The following is a 22,475-nucleotide window of genomic DNA, read 5'->3' on the forward strand; positions in this document are numbered from 1 at the left end:
TCCAAAGCAAATAGATATGGCTACAAACGGCAGTTTTTGGACTGTAATGTCAAAATTTTCAAGCTCGCTCGCTCCCCTCGGTCGCATTTAATTGTTATGCAATTCTCCTGATGTTGCTACCAGTAATTACCGGCAGTTGCACCCGTTGCGCCCCCCCCCCCCCCACGCCTCCTTTACTTCCAAAGCGAAAAAATATGGCTCCAAATGGCAGTTTTGGGACTGTAAAATGTCAAAATTTCCAAACTCGCTCTCTTTGCTCGCTCGCATTTAATTACTATGCAGTTTACCTGATGTTGCTGCCAGTAATTGCCAGCAGTTGCGCCCGGTGCGCCCCCCTTAATTTACAAAGCAAAAAAATATGGCTACAAACGGCAGTTTTTGGACTGTAAAATGTCAAAATTTTCAAGCTCGCTCGCTCCCCTCGCTCGCATGTAGTCGTCATGCCATTCTCCTGATATCGCTGCCAGTAATTTGTCGTTTCACACCGTCATTCCATAATCCATTTATAGGGGGTATACCCTAACCCTTTCCCCGCTTGGTTTCCCTCAAAAAACAGTAAAAGTCTAGGGATTGAGAGCTTCCTATATTCCAAATGTCTGTCCAAAAAATCTCGTAAACATTTAGTGTCAAAACGCACCCCCCTTGAAAAAAAGCTGGTGACGCCCCTGCTAGTATGTGAAGACAAAGTTGTGCGTAAATTGTTTCATAAAGCTGTTCGTATATCAAGTTACGAACAACTTACGAGCGACTGGTAATCACTTTTTCGATTGCTAATAGTTATTAGAATTTCAATAATTCAGCACAAGAACTGATCACCAGTCGGTCGAAAGTTGTTGGTGACTTTACGAACAGCTTTATGAAACACCCACGAATTCTCGGGCGTGTGCGACGGGCTTTCCATGGTAGTATCGCGTCTCTCGCAGTGCTCCCTCCGTGATCCACACAGTGCATCCTGCGTGGAGTGTACGTACGTACCAAAGAGTATAGAAGCGCACGCGTGCTCGTACGCTTATACCATGGCTCTACTCTGTTAGTAGCTCCATGTTTTATGCGTAGTACCTTACCCACATATACAATACGGAGGTGGTGTACGTGTTTGTCAATTCGTAACCTACTGCATTGGCGTGGCAGCGCAGCGACAGGCTCACAAATACGACTTCTGAAGACCTTTGCGTGAGACTGACGGTTTGATTAGTTTGGAGTTCGAGTACCAGGTGGGTATTAGTCTGTAAACGCAGGCATGCCTAAACACAGATGTTTGGGTTTTTAGAACAAAATTTCATGTGTGTAGTCGTGGTGCTGTTAGTGTTAGTGACTATAATAAACGTTAGGGTCTATCAGTAGTATCACTCTTATGTGTTCAGTAGTGTCTGGGGACATGCCCATCGTATCACCACAGCTCAGGCCCTATACGTGTACGAAGCTGTTGTAGTGCGTAGACCGTACGTTTAAATGTCAGGAGTATCAGGAAGGAAGTTGCGAAGTTTTTAACGTTAGACCGCGTTTCCTGAATGGACAAGGTGTGAGCCATATCATGATTTGCTATGTAATTACTAGGAAGGCTAAGTTCCAAAGAACCTACTTTAAGAGTTGACGTTGACTAAGAGGACTTAGCGTTACTCTGGTGATTTGCTTCTGCCAAATCTGGGCGAGATGCGGGCGCCATACTTTAATGCGTAGCTAACACCACGACCAGTAGAGGGCGTATTTTACAGTGCTATATAGCGGTGATTCCTGTCCCCCTTTCCTGTCCCGTAAATATTCCCTGTCCCCCTTTCCTGTCCCGTAAATATTCAATATTGAATGATGCGCCTTTAAGCACCACCAACAACAACAACCCTTTCATTTCACCTTTTTTTATAGGGGGCATGCAGGGGAAGAAATATAACGTTACTTAGCCTGGACCTTGTTTTGTCATACAGAAGTATCATTCCTGTTTAATCATGAAATGTAACTGAAGAGAAGTCATTTATTTTCCAATATGTAGTCCCACAATTACACATCACAAGCTTGACTTTGACCTAATTTCACTGAGTTATGCTGACCGTGTTATAACAATAGGGTTTCCCTGTGCAGATGTGTGCACAGTGAAAAATGTGTTTTTAAGCAAGATTATAAGTTTAAAAGATGGTTTTCCTTTGTTATAAGAATTGTTTAGATTGCAGGAACAGTAAAATAATTTTACAAAGATTTGTATAAAAAATTTGGGTGTTGTGCCTCATATTCCTCTCAAGTACCGGTATGTATTTTCAGAATGTGTGTACCTCACATTATTAGTGGTCTGTCCTTAACACAAGGTCCTCAGGACCAGAAAAATGTGCTTGTTATAATGAAACCTTGTTATATCAGGGTTACAAAAATAATACAATACAAATTGAAATTACAATCTAGGACCACAAAAAAATTACCTTGTTATAGTGAACTTCGTCGTATCAGTGATAATTGTAGAGAGTTCACTGTATAGCCTATACAGGTATTGTTGTAACGTTTGTATTTTTCCTTTCTTTTCTTTCTGCAGGTACTGGTTGCTTTGGAAGGAGATTTATGTTGGTCTTTGTTGAAAGTACGTTTGTGTTTGTGTTTGTTATTTGTTGAATCATCTTCATCCTACATTTCATCTCATACCATTTCACCTTCATCCTTGAATATTCAGTGAATATTCACTGAGATTACATCTGGAAATTCATCCTGGAATTCACGAACTCATCCCTGAAATATCTGAAATATACCTGAAATACCTGAACTTTACCTGAAATACCTTAACTTGAACTTTACCTGAAATACCTTAACTTGAACTTGAAGAAAGCTGAGAACAGAGAACTTCTGAGTGCATGAGAATAAGACAGTATCAGAAGGAGAGAAAGTTTCAGAATCAGAGGCAGAAAGGGTTAGAGTCAAAGAGAAAAAGAGTGAAATCAAAGAGAGGAAGAGTGAGAGTTGACGAAAAAGGAGTAAAAATTAAGCAGAATAACAGAGTTTTAAAGAGTGTTTGAATGAAAGAGTGCATTCTTTAAAAGGATAGTTAAAAACTGGAAAGAGAATTGTCCTAGAGAAGGCGAGAAGTTTGCTGGAAACTTGAAAATAGAAACAGTTAATTTGAGAAAAGGTGTTTAAGAGTCCAGATTACACTGAAAGATTATTAAAGAGTGCCGTCATAAGACGAAAGCATTATAGTGTTGTAAACTAATTGGGGTAGACAAAATTTGCACCTTCAAGGATTATTTGATATTTGATATATTCTGCATTGAAAGTTGCTGCAAATAAATCAACTACAGTTGGCAAGAGCTAATAGCTAGGAGTTGAAATTTTGAAGGAATTGTTAAAAGTGTGAGAAACAATTTATGAGGTGAGGCGAGAAGTATACTAAAAATTTTATGTAAAAATATTTTTTGGTATCTTGAGTCTTGAATTTTCGTTAATTGTTAATAGGATAAAAGAATAATTGAAGAGCGCCATCTTCAGATAAAAGCATTTTAGTCATAGTAAATGAAGGGAGAGACGTTAATATTGCACCTTAAAGGGCTATTTATAAATATTGGGCTGTGAAAGCAAAAGCACAATTAGTAAAAGACATACCTTTATTGCAAAAGGAGTCATCTCAAAACAGAAACATTACTGTTTCTTTAATTGTCAGTGAAGACAAAGAATAATTGGTGAAATTGAAATTTTTGTTGCGAAAAACCCTACCCTAAGAGAAAAACATATAAGGGAGACCGATTATTGTGCAGTTAAGGCAAAAGCATAATTGGTAAAATTGTAACCTTCTTTACAAAGAGCATAATCTCGAGATAAAGGCATAATTTAGTCAAATCAAATGTTAGAGAATTGAAGCTGAAATTTCTGTTGGCAGATATCGTAAAAGGAAATTGGCATAGCTTTTCTATAAAGTAGGAATTGAAGCACGTAACAGACAAAGAGTGCCACCTGTTGCTAGAAACAAGCAAACATTGTAGAAATATCCCCACCTGTTGGTAGAAACATTATATGGATCGGTGTTGCAGCCTTCTGCTGGAATTTGTATTGCAGTGAAATATAGTACATGTACTGTACACATGTATTAGTGCAACTTTCAAAGCTATTCAATCCGACAATTTTGTTACCAATCGCAGTACTAGTGGAGTAGGTGTGATTCATAAAAGTATAGTGATTCAAGGAATATAACTGTGTTGATTGACAGTTGATTGATATACATTTATTTAGTAATAGGTACCATTATACTTTCAAAGATTCGAAAGCCCTGTAGTTTGACAATGGAAGCAAGTGAATTCAAGATTGTTATTGGTGATATCCTAGATATCCTCCATAGTTGTGACTTGATGAGAAATGTAGAGGTCAGTGAATGTGATGCATGTTGCAGTGTGATCAATGAAAATGAAAGCAGAGTACCATGTGAGGATTGTGGCAAGCAGTTTCATGTGATGTGTACAGGAACTATTTCTCATGAGGCTAGAATGTGTGATGCAAGGTTGATTTGGATATGTTCAGCATGTGGAAGCAATAATATTGCCCATCGCATCTTTGACAAAATTGGCATTCCTTGTCATTTCAATAGATACGAACTTCTCGAAGACCTTGGTGATGAAGATTTTCATGTTGATGTTTCACTTACATCACGCAAGAGCAACCAGAGAAAGAAACCAACGAAGATGAGACTGAAAAAGAGGTATGTGAGAAGAAAGAACAAACGTGGTGTTCTAGAAATGACAAATGTGTGTGTGGAGGAAAGAGCAAATTGTGACAGAGATGAATCAGATCCGACATTCATCTCAAATCTCACTAGGAGGCAATTTGAACCATTAGAAACTGCAGTTGATGATGGTTGGACAACTGTGAAATCAAGGAAGACAAAAGTGATTGAGAAGGCCAAACTGACAACATCCCAAACAATGACTAACAATCCTAAGACCAAGACCAATAACAAGAGCACAGTGAGATCAGTAAATGGTGTGATTCTCCAACCTGGCGTGACCTACATTGGCAAAGCAATGAAAGGCTACTATCTTGAAAAACAGAGAAGAGCCAAGACCAGCAAAGGCAAAAAATCAAAAGTAGAAACAAGGCAAGAAGAACATGGTGAACTCGTGAAGCGAAATATGAATCGAAACTTGGACACAGAACGAAATGATAGTCTGCAGGTGTATACTGAATCTGTATTGAATGTATATTCAAAGTGTGTTCAGTCACCTCATGTTATGGCAAAATACTCTGAGCAAATCTATGCAAAAACACAGAGAAGTTGGGCTGATGTGGCTAAAAGCACTCCGAATATGACTAATGGATGTTTCGTACTGAGTGGTGATCAGGCTACATGTGTCTCTGTCCTTTCCACAGACATTGAAAAAGAAGTTTGGAATGTAAACAGGCTCTATGGAGGTGGAAATGCACGGCAACCAAGAAAGAAAGGTCGTTTCACGAAGATCCGCAACAAACAAAGTGTGCCAGTGGTTAAAAATGCTGACTCACAGGTGCGTAACAATGAAAAGGTGAAACATGACATTTTTGAAGGAGAACATGCAGCAAAGAATGAAAAGTTGTGTAAGAATGAAATATCTGACCGTGAGGACAGTAATTCCACAAATAGAGACAACACAGGCTCGAATGATATGTCCAAAGTGAAGTGTGACAGAATCCACGATATGCATGAACTAAACCCATGTTACAGCGAAACAAAAGATGTTGAAGGTGACAGTCAAATATCAGTGAATGAATTGTTCTCTGTGAATTCTACTACAAATGTAAATGTTCACTCTCCGTGTCACAAACCTGTTTCAGGTATGCAAAACATGTGTGTTCAAGTTTGTAATGAATCAATATTCCTGCCTGAACGTGAAAAAACTATTAATCCATCTGATTGCATAGTAATGAATGCTGGTTCTGCAAATAGTGTTGACCACCATAATTCATATGATGTTCAAGAATCGTCTGTACTTATATTAGATGGTGAACCAGCTGCAAATGATTTAGAGACTGAAGAACGTGTCTGTAAGCCTGTTTCTCTTTCAGATTCAGAATATGATAGAAGGCAATCATATCCTCTGACTAAAACAATCGCACAAGGAAATTTTAATCAAGGTGATCAACGATTTGGTTATACTGCTGGCAAACAATGTGCATGTAATTCTATTGTGGCAGTTCTCTACATTCAAACAAAGAATGGAATCGAAATGAGACCTCGTGATCTTGATCAGATTCTGACCCTTGGGAATGAGTTGTATTATTACATAAAGAAGGATTCACAACTGAATGAAGAGCTTGTAATGATAGATGAATTACCGAAGGAACTTCATATTCTGGATGAAAAATTTCAAATAACCTATGGTGAATCGAAATATGGAGTGTTGGAAGGAGATCAAAACAATTTGTCAAATTTTGGTGCTTTGCCATTGAGTCAAGCATTAGAACAAGAACTGTGCCGATATGATGCATGTCTTATGAATTTTGCTGAGAGTACATTTGCAATCATTAGGCATCACAGTGGTTATTATGTGTTTGATTCTCATTCCAGAAGTCATGATGGATACTTGGTACAAGATGGATGCAGTGTCTTGCTTAGCATTTCATCATGGCAAGGTATACAGGTACACTGTTTGAATTTGGCAAAATCTATGGCATGTGATTTACGTACTACTCAGTTTGAATTAACCGGTCTGGCAGTAGAATTCAATTCTAAGAAAAATGTATTGACAACTAGTGGCTCTAAGAGATCAAAGACCCTAAATACTGCGTGTGGGAATATAAATGATCAAAACAGCGACTATTCGCAACATTGTCATCATATTGAAAGAAATCTGAGTTATAGTGATGAGACTCAAAATGTAACAATAAAGGAAACCAGAGTTAATGTAAGCAGTGATGACTATGGAAGTGAGAATGAAGTTGAATTTGTTTCACTTGAAAAGACAACACAAAGAAGAGATAGAAACTTCAAATTTGCACCAATTACATATGTAGACAAGCAGTGTTTGTGCAATAGATTAAATGTCAATTACTGTGGCGCAGCCAGTGAACCAGTGGAAGATACAAATGAAAATTTGTGTATGAGGAAACCTGTAAATATCAAGAGAGTTATGGGTGATGGCAACTGCTTTTACAGAAGTATTTCTCATGTAGTTACTGGCAGTGAAGGAAACCATTTCATGCTCAGGAAATCCAATGTGGCACATTTACTGGAAACGGGTGATTTATTTAAAAATTTAATTAACACAGTGAAATATCAGAATGTCAGGGACTTTGTACTTCAAGAGAAATTGATGGATTTAGGAACATGGGCTGGTCACACTGATATTAGTTCAATGGCACATATGCTAGATTGTGATATATATGTGTATGATGATCGTACAAAAAATTGGCAAATTTTGTCTGCAAGGAAACCGGGGTACTATAACAAGGTAACAACTGAAAGAGGCATATATATTGTGTTCACTGGAAGCAATCATTTTGATGTAGTTGAAAGTGTAACTGCTGTTCAGTCTAGTACTTTGGATGAAAAATTAAGTGTGTTTCATGTGAATTCAGATGCAAATGTGGAAAGTAAAAAAGAAAGTCATCATGAATCATCTAAGGCTACCGAAAACTTGACATTGAAGAAAGGCAGTGTTAGAGTGAAGAAAATGATGTCCAAACAAATAATGGTGTCAAACTTGCAAGAGACACAAATTCCATTACAAAACACATGTCAACAGACAGTAGTCGATGTTGATGCATCCGAGGTGAAGCAAGTGGGAGAAATTAAAAAGATTAATCTCATGTACACACCTGTGAATAAATTTGACAGAGAGAAGTTTTGTTGCAAATTAGGCATAAAGGTTAATGACAAATGTAGCAGTAATGATGTGCCAAAAGATATGGTGGAAAATGGTAATATTACTGTCCTGTCACAACCATTAACTATCTATAAAATTAGTGGTGATGGAAATTGCTTTTACAGAGCTATGTCATATGTCACATGTGGCAAGGAAGATTCACACCGTGATGTTCGAAAAGCAACAGTTATGCATATTTTACAAAACAAGCAAGATTATGTAAGCCTTTTAAAATCAGGATACACAGATGTTGTAAAATACATTGCAAAGGAAAGAGTATTCAACAATGGCACATGGGCTACAGAATTGGAAATAATGGCCTTATCAAATCTACTAGATACTGATATTTATACATATGAAGAAAACTGTTCAAAATGGAAATTATTTGGTGCAAGCAAACTTCAGTTTGGAATTGTTACATCACAAAGAGGTGTTTACTTGCAACACACAAATGGCAATCATTACGATGTTGTAGAGTCTGTATGTCCAAGGATCCAAACATTAAGTTCATGCCAAAACTTGTCAAGACCACAAAACATTACCGCTATGGAAACGCCTGTGACAAGAAAGAGAAGACTCACAACTGAGAGAAAAGTTACGAAACAAGTCGGTGATTGTCAAATAAATGTATTGAACAATGAAGTTTTAGAGGATGACATTGAACGTGCTGTTAAAATGAGTAGGGATACTGAAGAATCTGAAGAAGTTGAAACTACAAGGCAAACTACAAAAAGGAAAAAACAAAGAAAAAAAAGTAATGCAAATATTACCAGACGAAAAAATAGAGATCGAATGAGAGCACAGAGAGAAAAGAAAAAAAATGAGCAAAGACAGTTAGAAATAGAATGTTTATCAGATGTTCAGCCTTTTCTATTCCGCAAACTAAAAAATGCAGCTGCAAAGAAAGTAAAATATCAAACAGATGAACCTTACCGGTTCGAAAAGAGAAGAGAAATTAAGGAGAGACAAAGAAACAGGTACTTGTTCGATCCTACTTACAGAGAAAATGTCAAGAGAGCAATGAGCAGAAAGATGAGAGCTAGATATCAACGCAATGCTTTATTAAGAGAAAAAATCAAGAAAATGATGAGGACAAAGATGAAAGCTAGATACCAAAATGATGCTTCATTTCGAGAAAAAATTAAGAAAAGGATGAGAACAAAGATGAAAGCCAAATATCAAAACAGTGCTTCATTCAGAAAAAGGCTGAAGACAATGAGGAAAGTAAACTATGGGTGCAATGTTCTACATAGAGAAAGGCTTAAGAAAATGAGGAAAGCTAGATATCAAAACAATGCTTTATTCAGAGAGAGGCGTAAGAAAATTATGAGGAAAGTTTCAAACATTAAGTACAAGACAAATTTTTTGTACAGACAGCAGGTTGCAATGAGAAACATGAAACGAAAAAAACAAGAAAAAATGAATATGAGAAATTGTGACCATGTTTTGAAAAAATTTAGGGAAATTGTTTCACACGGCCCTGAATATGTATGTTGCGTATGTTTGAAATTATTATTCAAGAATCAAGTATTGAAGTGTACAAAAGCAAAATATAACGATTTGAGGTGCTTAAAGGAGGAGTATTTACATACATGCAGCGATGACTGTGATATTGACTGTCAAATAGTAAAGTCATCAAGAAATTTTTTATGGGTTTGTTACACTTGCCACAGGAAATTATTAGCTGGTAATATGCCTGCTGAAGCTAGCAGAAATAATTTAGAATTACGTGCTATTCCTGCGGAACTTGGAAATCTGAATCAGTTGGAAACACATTTGATTGCACTAAACATTCCATTTATGAAAGTTTTGAATTTGCCTAAAGGAGGACAATATGGAGTGCATGGCCCAACAGTTTGTGTACCTTCACGCACAAATGAAACTGTAAAGATATTACCTCGACCGGAGACTGATGATCAATTAATTCGCGTAAAGCTAAAGAGGAAACTGTCATATAAAGGACATTATGAATATCAGTTTGTCAAGAAAAACAATGTCCTAGCTGCATTGGAATATTTGAAAAAGAATAATAAGTGGTATTCTGATATTGCTATTGATAGCGAATGGGACTCTGATTTATCAGACAAAAATAGTAAAACAGCTTGTGGTAAACTATTTGATTTAAGTGAAACTAATGATGATGATGATGATATAGAGGATGATCAAGATGGACGATTACAAGGCATTCAGTTGGGCACATGTTTGCAGAAGGTCGATATGAGACAAGAAGTGCTTGATCAGTTTTTTGATGATATTATATGCTGTGCTCCTTGTGAAAAGAATAGTCCTGTGTCACTATTGATGGATGAGAGTAATGAGGCAAAATGTTTTCCTGCTCTGTTTCCAACAGGCCAGCCAACATTTCATGATACCAGGTACATTAAAGTAACACTTGGTCGTTATTTGCATAATCGTTTGATGCATGTAGACAACAGATTTGCAAAAAATACAGAATATATTTTCTATGCTCAGTGTATTTATGAACTGCAACAAATACTTTCTAGTGTTTCTATAGCTGTCAGAAAAAGCTCAGAGAAAATAGATAATTCCACATTGATGCGATGTTCAGATCTAAAGGATGCAAGAAAACTTCATGAGATACTGGATTCGAATAAAGGATATAAATTTCTGAAACAAATACGAGGAACACCTCCATACTGGCAATCTACACAGAAAGATGTATTAGCAATGGTTAGACAACTTGGAAAGCCTACATGGTTTGCATCATTTTCATCAGCTGAAATGAGATGGCCTGAAGTTATTAACACATTGCTAAATCAACAAGGTGATGGGAGAAAAGCAAGTGATCTGGATTGGACAGATAAGTGTAATTTATTAAAATCAAATCCAGTGACAGTAGCTCGTATGTTTGATAAACGCTTTCATGCATTTTTGAACAGAGTGATTCTTTCTGAGGCAGAACCTATTGGCAAGATAATTGACTATTTTTACAGGATTGAATTTCAACAGAGAGGATCTCCACATACACACTGTTTATTCTGGGTTGAAAATGCACCTAATTTGGGTGTCGAGAAAGATGAAACTGTCATAGATTTTATTGATAAGTATATTTCATGCAACATTCCATGTGAGGATGAAGATGAAGAACTGTATGAAATAGTGAAGAATGTTCAGCTTCACTCAAAGAAACATTCAAAATCATGCAAGAAAAAGGGAACCTCCTGTAGATTTAATTTTCCAAGACCACCTTCTGAGAAAACATTTGTTGTGAAGCCTGATGATAATCCAGAAGTTACAGATGAGGCTCAAGATGTTCTGTCTGCAGTAAAGAATTCATCATGTGTGGAAGGCAAATATGATAATGCTAGGCAGCTCTTTGAAGCTCTTGGGATGTCTCAAAAGGAATTTGAAGATGCCTATAATGCTGTAGCTACAAAAGAAGATGTAGTCATGAAAAGAGATCCAAAAGATATATGGGTTAATCAATATAATTCATTCTTACTCAGAGCTTGGAATGCCAATATGGATTTGCAGTATATAACAAATGAGTATGCCTGCATTGTTTATGTTGTGTCATACATGTCAAAAGCAGAAAGAGAAATGAGTTTGCTCTTGAAAAATGCTGAAAGTGAAATGAGAGAGGGCAATGAAGATGCTCGAAAGAGTATGAAAGAAATAGGACATGTGTATATGCAAAACCGTGAAGTTTCAGCACAAGAAAGTGTGTATCGTGTTTGTGGCCTGAGATTGAAAGAGTGCTCAAGAAAAGTAGAGTTTATACCTGTTGGACCAAACCCTGTGAGAATGAGTCTACCACTGAGTGTTATTCAAAGCAGACGAGACGATGATGATAGGAGCCCATGGATGCCAAGCAGAATTGATAAATATAAAGCCCGACCTGATGGTTTTGAATTTGAAAATATGTGTTTAGCCACATTTTGTTCAAAGTATAGACTACTCAGTGAATCTGATATAAAGGGTAAGAAACAGAAACAGAGTGTGTTTAAATTGAGAGATCAGCTGGGCTATATACAAAAAAGAACAAGAACCAATGATGCTGTAGTGAGATACCCTCGTTTTTCACCGACTGTAACCCCAGAAAAATATTATCAGAGTATATTGCAACTATTTTTGCCATATCGTACTGATAAACAGTTAAAACCTGACCAATTTTTGACATATGAGGAATTTTATCAAAATGGATCTGTTCGAATGTTTAATAAGAATTTGGAAAGTGTCAAAAGTATTGCCAATGAAAATCTCAGGCAGTATGAAAAAAACGCTGATACAATTGATCAGGCACAAGAATATCTTGAGAAATTTGGTGCACAAGAAGATGCATGGGGATTACTCTGTCCAGAAACAGAAGTTGAAAGACATGAAACAGCTAAAATCCATGTAGAAGTTGAAGATGCTGACAATGAGTTTAGAATCCCAGATCTTGAATCTAAATCTCAGGAGAAAGAGTCATATGGCATAGAATTTCGATCATGTAGCATTTCGAGAGAAGACAGTAATGTCTTATTAAGAACTTTAAACAGCAAGCAGCAAAAAGTGTTCTACAAAATACGACAATGGTGTCTTGACAGAGTTAATGGAAAAGAAGCCACACCGTTTCAGATATTTGTGACAGGTGGTGCTGGAACAGGAAAAAGTCATCTGGTGAAATGCATATGTAATGAAGGGACAAGAATTCTAGGTAAAATGATGCATAATCCAGATGATCTTTCAATTATGAAAGTAGCTCCAACTGGAATTGCAGCCTACAATATTGATGGTAGTACTATTCATAATGCACTGTCCATACCCATTTCTGCTTCATTACCTTATCAACCCCTTGGAGAAGAAAAGATAAGTCATTTACGTACTCAGCTGGGCCAATTACAGATACTAATAATTGATGAAATATCCATGGTTGATCAGAAGCTACTGTGGTATGTACATGGACGTTTAAGGCAAATAAAGCAGACGCGTGATGATGCTCCATTTGGAAAGGTTTCAGTTATTGCAGTTGGAGATTTTTATCAGTTACCCCCAGTAAAAGGTACTCCTTTGTATAAAGATACATTGCAAAGTTCTTTATGGACAGACAACTTCTCTATGATTAACTTGGATGAAATAATGAGACAAAAGGATGATGCAGACTTTGCTGTTCTTTTGAACAAATTAAGGGTAAAAGAAAAGAAAGATGAATTATCAAGTGATGATTTTGCAGTTCTTCAATCATGCCAAACTGGAGAGCAATGTGAGGATGCACTGCATATATATTCTTCAAACAAACAAGTAAATGACTGGAATAAAATAATGCTTCACAAGAAATGCACAAATATCATCTGTCTTGATGCAGAAGATTTTGAACTTGGCGATAAGGGTAAAAACAAAGCATGTGACAAGCCACGGAGATGTGCTAAAGCTTCTTTGCCAGCATATCTTTGGGTTGCTGAAAATTCTAGAGTGATGCTGATCAAAAATGTGAATGTGACCAAAGGTTTATCAAATGGCTGCATTGGCACTGTAACTGACTTAGTAAGAGTAAATGAAAATGCCAGACCCTCAAGTGTGCTTGTGAAATTTGACAATGAAAAAGTAGGAACACAGTCAATAGAAATGCAACAGGAATCAATTGGGAAAAAATATACGAGGAAACAATTTCCCTTGAAATTAGCATATGCATGCACAATACATAAAGTACAGGGCATGACAATGGAAAAAGCTGTTGTTTCTCTGAAAAATATATTTTTGCCCGGACAAGCATATGTTGCTCTGAGCCGTGTCACATCAATACGTGGACTAACTATTGAAGATTTTGATCCCAAAGTCATATATTGCAATCCAACTGTTAAAGAAAGTTTAGAAAACATGCCAACATTTGTTGATGAAAAGAGCTTTGATAATGATGTTTCTGTTGCGACTCTGAATATAATGCTACATAACATTCAAGGTCTTAAAGCACATTTCAAAGATATCCAATCAAACCTCCTATGTAGAAATTCTGATATTATTTGTTTAACTGAAACTTGGCTTAATGATGACATTTTTGACGTGAATTTAGATCATTTTAAAATGTACAATCAACCTCGGTCAAAATCTTATTCAGATGAAAGTCCCTTATTTTCGGCACTGAAAAATCAAGCACATGGTGGAGTTGCAGTGTACAGTAAAATCAAATCTATTAGTAGGCTGGATTTACATGTCAATAATCTAGAATATATTACATTTGCAGTAACTTGTCCTTCATGTCTCATTTCTGTGATATATAGACCTCCCAGATATGATAAGAAACAATTTTGTGAGAAACTGAAGAGACTACTCGTAGAATTGCAGCAGAGAAGTACGAAACGCATAGTTATTGGTGACTTCAATGAAAATCTCAGACAAGGTTCAAGTGATTCATGTGTGCATAAATTGATGTATTCTTACGGATATCAACAACATGTACTTGATGCTACAACAGAAGGTAATACATTGATTGATCATGTATATAGCACAGGTATAGACTCACTTCATGTTGAAGTTATTCCACTTTACTACAGTTACCATGAGGCTATCAGAATACAGTTCTGATGAGTGATGTCTTGAGTTTACGCAAAGTAATGTGGCACATATATTCAAATCAATTGATATTTATTTTCTTTTGTCATCATATTTCCTTTTGTAATACAGAATGAGGAAAATAAAAAAGTGTGAATAGGACAGAGCATACAGCAATTCAAAAACAAATGAGTAGAAGTGATACTTATGATCAATACTGAGGTGTTTGAAGTTAAAAAAAAAAATTGCAATGAGTAAAACATGTGAAGTATGGAGGGTTCCACTGGGAAGATTATGCTTGTGAATATGAAACAAGACTTCAACAAAAGTATGACTACTAGTACTACAGAAAACAGCGACATTATGAGACAGAAAGTGACAATTCAGTGATTATAGACTTCCTAAATATGACCCAAAAATAATGTGAGAAATTATGGAAATTAGTTGTTGAATTGCACCAAATAAGCACAAAAAGCATAGTTATTGGTGAATTTAATGAAATTCTCAGACAAGGTTCAAGTGATTTGCTTGGCATAATTTGATGTGTTCTTATGAATATCAACAACATGAAGTTGATGCTACAACAGAAGGTGGCACATTTATCGGTCATGTATGTAGTATCGGTATTAATGATCTCACCATTGAAGTTATTCGCCTTTACTACAGTTACCATGAAGCTATTTGAATACTGTTTCACTGAACTTGTTTTTACTAATAACATTAGATGTTTATTCAAGGTTTTTTTCACAATGCTGAAATCAAATGAAATATATTTTCATCTTTCATCATACATATTTTTATGATGTTATGGAGAATAGATGAAATATGATGAATGAAATGAACAGAATGTTCAACAGTAGTGAAACCTTATGATAATATTAAATTGTAATGAATACTGAAGTGATTGAAGTGAGGAAAACAGTGTGCCATGAGCAAAGTGTGCAAAGGGTGGAGAGATCCACTGAAGCGACCTTGATTGTGCACAGGAAACAAAACTTGGGCAACAATAAAAGTACTACATAACACATTGACATTATAAAGAAAAAATAAATAGACAACGACAAGAGCATGCAACAGAAACAATGATCTTTGATTGCTTGTTGAAAGAAATGTGGGCTTGCATGTCAAGAAGAAGGAAAAACACATAAATTGTGTAATTGCAAAAATGATTTAAAGGACTGTAATTATAATGTTACATGTATGTCAGCAATAGTGGTGATATTAAAAATTTATGAAGTGGTAATGCTGAATCTAGGTGAGAATTATCAACCCTTTTCACAAAGCAGTAGCTGAGCTGGTAGTTGCTCTTCTCTAAATATCATTGTTGGAAATGTAACTATAAAAGGAAGATACAAGTTCAGTATGGAACAGAAATAAAACAAAAGACAGAAAATGGAATTGAAATAGAATAGACAAAGAATAAAAATAGAACAGGCACAACAGAAATAAAACATAGCCCAGAAAATGACAGTGCAGAAAGGTAGATTTTGGCATAATAATCATTTTGAAAAATATTTTTTTTCAGAGAATTAAATGCTGATAATGATAAGTTTGTGTTACTATTTGATGAGCGTTTAGAGCTGAGGAAAATCAAATTGTAAATGCTGATGAAAGTGCTTTGAAATAAATGGAAAAAGTAGGAGTTGCATTTATATGTGCAAAACCTGATCAATAGGCATATGTTGTAATTGATAGAAATGAATATTTCACCAGAGAAGATAGAGTGAAATCCATGAGTGATCATGTATGTGGTGCAAGAATTGTATTTATTACGTAAACATTATGAGCTACATAGCACAAGTTTTGATTGATTTCATGCAAATTTATGAAAAATGTTTTGAGTTTTCAAACCCCTGTTTCTCAAACATTTGCTTTCATTGATTGATGTCATTGTTTCTCTTTAGCACCCATGGTAGTGAGAATAAAGCACTGGCCAAAATGAAAAAAGCATCAATTAGGTGTATTTCATCTAGGTGTTTATGGCTAACATCTTTATGTCTTTACATTTGCCTGGTGAATGATGAACTGGTCTGTGCTTGTGCCGCAATCATGTCCAGCCTTGTACCCAAGTGTTTCCACCGGTGAGTTTTATTTCTTTTTTGCTTTTTTTTCCCCCTACTTTTTGTCAGATTTGTATGCATTTAACTTTTCACACAACTTTTTGACAAAATCAGGCTCAATCATACTCAGTGTTCAAATTAAATTCTCACAATAATCTCTCCAGGTGTGTTTTTAAGCTGTATTAGCATAACCTGTAGAATTATGCATACACAGGTGTTTCTTCAGAATTATTTTTTTTTCCCCTGAAATGTTTGTAATATATGTTCTATCATCTAAAGTCTGTGATCTGAAACAGTTTGTTAATTCCATATTACATTTATGAAATGTTATTCACATATTCCTTATTCTTATAAATGTGACTGTACAAGTGTAGTTTTGTTCTGTCCAATTTACATCGTAGCTAAACATGATATACATCCAGAGAACTATGATGTATATGCTGTACTCCTGTAAGAGAAATAGGTGTATGTATTCATGAAAAGAAAGGTTAACATAAAAGGTGATGTGATGTTATGTGAAGTTGTGAATGTTTCAGTACAGTTGTGTTCGCAAGTTATGACTACAAGAAATTGGTTGTATCTGTCTAAAATATGTAAAACATAATGTAACTTTCTTCGTAACATTTGTGATAATGATATTTATGTTCTCCCATTCTAACAACACATATTTCAGTTCTTTCATTTTATCGATGTTAAAAGATAAGCAGTGTACTTCATTTGTAACAGTATGTTGTTTATGTATTTTAAAGCAGGGTCTTGACCAACAGAGAGAACACACCAGCTTTGCTTTGCAGCGTTGGTGTAGCACAGGGAGTAGAACTCTACTGGTTAAAGGCTCAAAACCAGTCAATTGGACCAGGTGTGGATCGCATCTATTTCAACTGTGTGGACAGCTGTCAATCTTGGATCAAACTTGGTTGACATGCAAGCACTTCATATCAGATGATAACAGATGAGCAACGTAATAGTTTCTCAGGACTTCCACTCTCTTCCATCTACAATAATTCTAAGCACAGTGAACAGTATGCATGATAAATGCAAAAGCAAAGGGTATAAATGTAATTGAAGTATTGTGGAATGATTTACGCAACATAAAATACCTCAATAATTATTAATTTTATGTTTATGTGGTGGTAATCAGATCATGTGTAGTATTGGAAGGTACGGTAAGTTAGCCATAGTGGCATGTTAAGCCACCGTCCCTGGAGACACTCAAGTGGTAACGTGTTAATGACCCATAGCATAATCATTTACACCACCATATTGTTTTCGTGATTGACACAGAAACGTCTTTGATTAAGGGCAAAACCAAAATGTAGACCATAAAAGTAGAAGTATGTGAAATGCAAATGTGCAGTATTTTTACATTTTTCCATTATGGATCAAAGCTATGACTTAGATATTAGATGATGATTGTGAGAAGCAAGTGTGGGTCTTTTTTTCTGTTTTATCCTTTGAATAATTGCAAAGATGCAAAGTTTAAAAAAAATTAACAACAAGATTTTCATGACTTAGTGTCTTTGCGCTCGCGCAAACGAGAAGGGTATTCCCCCTCCCACAGTAAGGAGCCTTTTTTAAATTTGTAGCTGTTAATAAAGGATCTGGTGCATAATTAAGTGACTATTGTTTGCTAATTTGGCATGATGAAGGGAAATACACCTTCAATTGCAAGCATCACTTCAATCCTTTTAGCTACACTCCTCATTTTTGGTTCAAGTTGCAATTTCACTTGATGTCTGAGAAAAATGGGTACTATGTGTGAAATCGTGAGACAGACCCTAAATGCATGAGTCTCACCATAATGAGAGACTTGGTCTGTAATTGATGCATATATTTTGTGTATGCACATATATGTAAACCTTCAGTAATGCTCTAGGTGTGGGGTTAGTTGAGGAAGACTCTATGACCCTGTTTACAGTGTGGGGCTGCACCATGCTGCGGCCAAGCCGTGGTTGAGCATAACCTCAATTGCGAGGCCAAGCCCCGCAATTTTGTTCCTTTACACTACTGGGCTCGGCCGCGCTTTTATTTCAAACCTTTTAATATTTTGTCATAGTGGCGCTCTACTTGTAAACAAACACAATTCGGTGTTGTCTGGTTTTCAGACCCTTTGCCAACTGAATTTCATGGCAACGAAATCACCGTTCGGGCAAAGGCCTTTTCTGAAGGGAAAGATCCTTTGCAGGACAAGATCACATTAAACTATGCTAGTTTTCGATGTTGAGGGGGTTAATATCCTGAATAGTGAAATAGTACAAGTACGGGGTTTGGAAACCAGAATAAAATTGGCAGCGCATTTGGCCCCATTTGCGTTTACACAGAGAAAAAGGCCAGGCTCAGCCGCGGCTTAGCCACCTCCAGAGCGAGGCCAAATGCAAGGCCAACTTTGGCCTTGCATTTGGCCTTTTGCACGTTTACACTGAAATGGAGGTTGGCTGGGCTATCGTTGAACTGCGGCCAAGCCTCGCATCGTAAACAGGGTCTATGTGGCAAATTGAGCTATGGCTCAACTTGCCCTAAAGACCTGCATTCATGTCCATGGTACAATTGAAAACATAGTTGAGACCATGGACAATTTGTATGGAGCACTAGGCGTGGTGTGGCCTATTTTGTTAGGAAATTAGTCATTTGTCAACGTAATGACCATTTCTTTAAAAAATGTTCATTTCATTCAACATTTTGAAACATTACAAAGTGACTGATTTTGTAATGAAATAGGCCATGCAATATTTAAGGCTCTATTCAAATAGTCCATGATTTCAATTTTACCATCTTCATAAATTTATGCCATAAAGTCTAGCACATTTTACTAAATATAATGCGTGTAATCACTTCATACTTTTAAATACTTCTGAGATATGAAACTAAAAAAAAGAAGTCCATTTGATTTATGTTGGATAGTAAAAAACAAAACAAAAAACAAAAACATGTTTTTTAAAGAGAGTTTCAAAACTTACACTGCTTCTCTGTGTGGGAGTAGCAAGTAAGCACTACATGTAGCTACCTCGAATTTTTCCAGAGGATTAATTGCAATGGCATGACACAAATTTCTGCAAGACACTCAGTTATTTCTGATGCATCATGCGAAAAACAAAAATTGACCCATAATACCTTACATTCACCAAGTGCAGATAAAGTAAAATTTTAAACCATTTGAGGGTTTTCATGAAACAAGAATGGAATTTGTGTGTAGAATATGTTTCAGTGGTAATTCTAGATGCTGCATTTTTCTGGGGAAAAATATATTTGAAGAGGTTGCTTTGTCATATTTAGAATTGTTGAATATTGTCATTTGAATTGAATCAAATGATGGAAAAATCTTTTGTGTTATAAATTGTGCATTAGGAAATTTAGTGTCCATATAACATATTGTCAATGTGACTTGAAAGAAAATGATGGCCATGTTGAAAGTAGCTCTCATTGCTTATTCAATATTTTGTTTCATTGTAAGTGTAATCAATTCCAGCAGTATTGATGTTTTAGTTATATGTTTTAATAGATATTTATTGCCTACATATCAGATATGACCTGTGACAAAAGTGGTGCCATTTTTGTAGCTGCTTGCTTTCTTCAAGAAAGCTGCCATTGTTAATTGATGTTTTTTGATATTGTTTATAAAGGTTTAAAGTTGAAGGGAAGAAATGTTTCTCTTTTGTATTATAAATCACAGATCAGCAGTTTCTACTGTTTTTATATTCAGCTGAGCATTGGTTAGTGTCAAAAAAGGCTGCCATTGTCATAATGATTGCCATTGTTTATTTGAAATTCTTTGACATTGTCAAATCAATTTAAGGATTGGAACTATTTGTATGTGTGAGTGTGTGTGTGTGTGTGTGTGTGTGTGTGTGTATAAATCAGGAATTTCATTGTCCATGTTTTAGTTAAAGTGGCAAATAATTGAGTCAATATTGTGACAAGTCAATTTTTAAAGCCATGATGCGCCAAGTAATGGACATCATGAAGACTGTAGTTGATGTCCTGAACCCCGGTCAGATTCCAGTCCTTACATGTAATCAAGCACTCTACACTATGGCAAAGGGGGTCCAATGGAGCAGCCCTAGAAGTTATATTCCAGGGATTATTCCATAGTGATTTTTGGTTGACGATGCGTTTTGAGGATATCCTGACTCATATCACATTGTGTCAGATCTAAACACACATTGCAGCAGATAGGATCAACCCAGTCCTGAATGCAGTTTGCAGAGCTATCTCTGGATGTCTGCGACCAACAAGAGTAGATGACCTTTATTAACTGTGTGGTATTGCCCCACCACACATCAGGCGAGAGGTCTCAGCACAGATGGAGAAAACCAAGCAAGAAGTTAACCCTCGCCACCCACTCTACAATCGCGAACTTGCTAAAAAGAGACTCAAATCCAGACGCAGTTTTCTCCATTCAACCGAATCCCTTGATGGCACCGCCCACGGTCGAAGGATTACCCTATGGTCCAACCACCTCCAGTCTGTGACGAATAAGCTCTCCTATGGACCAAGTGAATCACTCCCTCCGGGTTCAAGTGAGGCATGGCCCACCTGGTCATGCCTGAATCGCCTACGGACAAGAACAGGACGATGCAAAGTCCTCATGCAGAAATGGGACTACAATAGGGATGGAGAAACTGCTTGCAACTGTGGGCAGGATCAGACAATGCAACATCTTTTGGTCTGCCCCCTCCTACCAGAGCCATGCACTGTCAATGATCTGGAGACTTTCAACACCAAAGCCGGATCCTGCACTCTGCACTGGGCAGGACTTGTGTGGTGACTCGAGAAGAAGAAGAAGAAGAAGCAGATAGGTTGCAGACAGATTCTTGCAGCATGAGAGCAAACTGAGCAGGAGACAATTTGAGCTATCAACTGTGGTTACTAAAATGGCAACATTTTTTGCATAACATAATTAAAACCAGACGACTCTGCTGTACTTCTTGGTCTCTAATGGAAGAGACATTAGCACCAACAAAGATCTCATCACCACACAAGGTAGTGACATTCTTTGCTGCGATTGTCCGGACATGTCAGATGATAGCACCGTGCACGTGTGAGGAGGCAGACACTGGTACATCATATACTTGTGCACCTATAGGATGCCGTACATTCGCAGATTAGCAACGTGCCAATATGCACTGTTCATACAAGTGTTGCACCCTTTGAGCTTGTCCTAGCAGCAGCCATCACCGGAATATCCATGAACAGTGGATTGCCTTTGGAGCTGGGAAGAACTTCAGGTTCATAGCTTCTTTATGGGATCACCAAAACTTGGCTGATGTGTTGCCATGCCAATGTTTCATGTTTTTAGTGGCTGTGGCTTAGCGTCTTGTTTTTGTAACAAGGCAGAAAGATTGCGTGGGTACCTGGACTACCTATGAACAAATCACAACCGTATTCAGCGCCTTCTATGCTATGCAGACTTACATACTATTGAGGAGTAGATGCAGCTCAATGGAGCAATTTGTAGTTTGTTGGAGTGTCGATAATGGTCACCATTTTTGTCAAAGTCAAATTTGCCTAGCTCTACATCCGTATTTAAGCTAGTATTTTCACGTACAGTTATTTTGGTAATGAGAAGATCACATGAAGTGTATTAACAGGGTATTATACAGTAGAAATCAGTGTGTGACCAGTTGGACTGTCTGTTGCAAATGTTGCGTAGAGAATTCTTACAGTTTTGAAGCAATCTTTATGGAAATAGGGATACATCATGAAATTGAGGCTTCTTGGCTGAGCAAAACTGGAAGGGTGTCATAATTTTCTTGTTACTATTTGCTGTGTTTTTCACTTTATATTGAAAGATACAACAGAGGTTAATGTTAATTGGGCAAAATTGTATACCTCATTGGAAAACATCGAGTGTTGTTGTCTGGGAAAGCTGATTTTTTTTTTTCAGCCTTTTTTTACAGGAATCTGCCACATATTGTCAGTTGAGAATGATAAGGGCTTTAAGGTGCCACTGAATCTATAATGTTCAAGACAACTTAATGCCCTTCTCATTCTCAACAGATGAGTATGATGGATGTGTGTCAGTTGAAAGTTCATGTCACAGAAGGAAATCCCCCAAATATGCAAATGGAAGTGATAAATCAAGGGTCTTTTGTTTGATATTGGTATGTAAATGTTACATGTA

The 22,475-nt window shown here is 36.7% G+C and overlaps 1 long non-coding RNA gene across 3 annotated transcripts; it reads left to right on the forward strand.

The window, feature by feature from the left end:
- The first annotated feature begins 1,084 nt into the window (after window positions 1-1,084).
- Window positions 1,085-21,813, forward strand: LOC139741007 (uncharacterized). 3 transcript variants are annotated; one of them, XR_011711601.1, is made up of 7 exons: window positions 1,085-1,214; window positions 2,519-2,563; window positions 4,553-4,663; window positions 5,332-5,465; window positions 6,506-6,578; window positions 16,352-16,375; window positions 17,107-21,813. It is a non-coding gene; the product is annotated as an uncharacterized lncRNA (long non-coding RNA). The 3 variants fall into 3 exon arrangements; XR_011711600.1 differs by having other exon boundaries at window positions 6,506-6,570; XR_011711599.1 differs by lacking the exons at window positions 16,352-16,375; window positions 17,107-21,813 and having other exon boundaries at window positions 6,506-13,156.
- Window positions 21,814-22,475: the final 662 nt, after the last annotated feature.

Source organism: Diadema antillarum, unplaced genomic scaffold, assembly GCF_040938485.1.
Source record: "Diadema antillarum isolate AM-2024a unplaced genomic scaffold, OU_Dant_1.0 seq00000897_RagTag, whole genome shotgun sequence".
Taxonomy (NCBI): Eukaryota; Metazoa; Echinodermata; class Echinoidea; order Diadematoida; family Diadematidae; genus Diadema; species Diadema antillarum.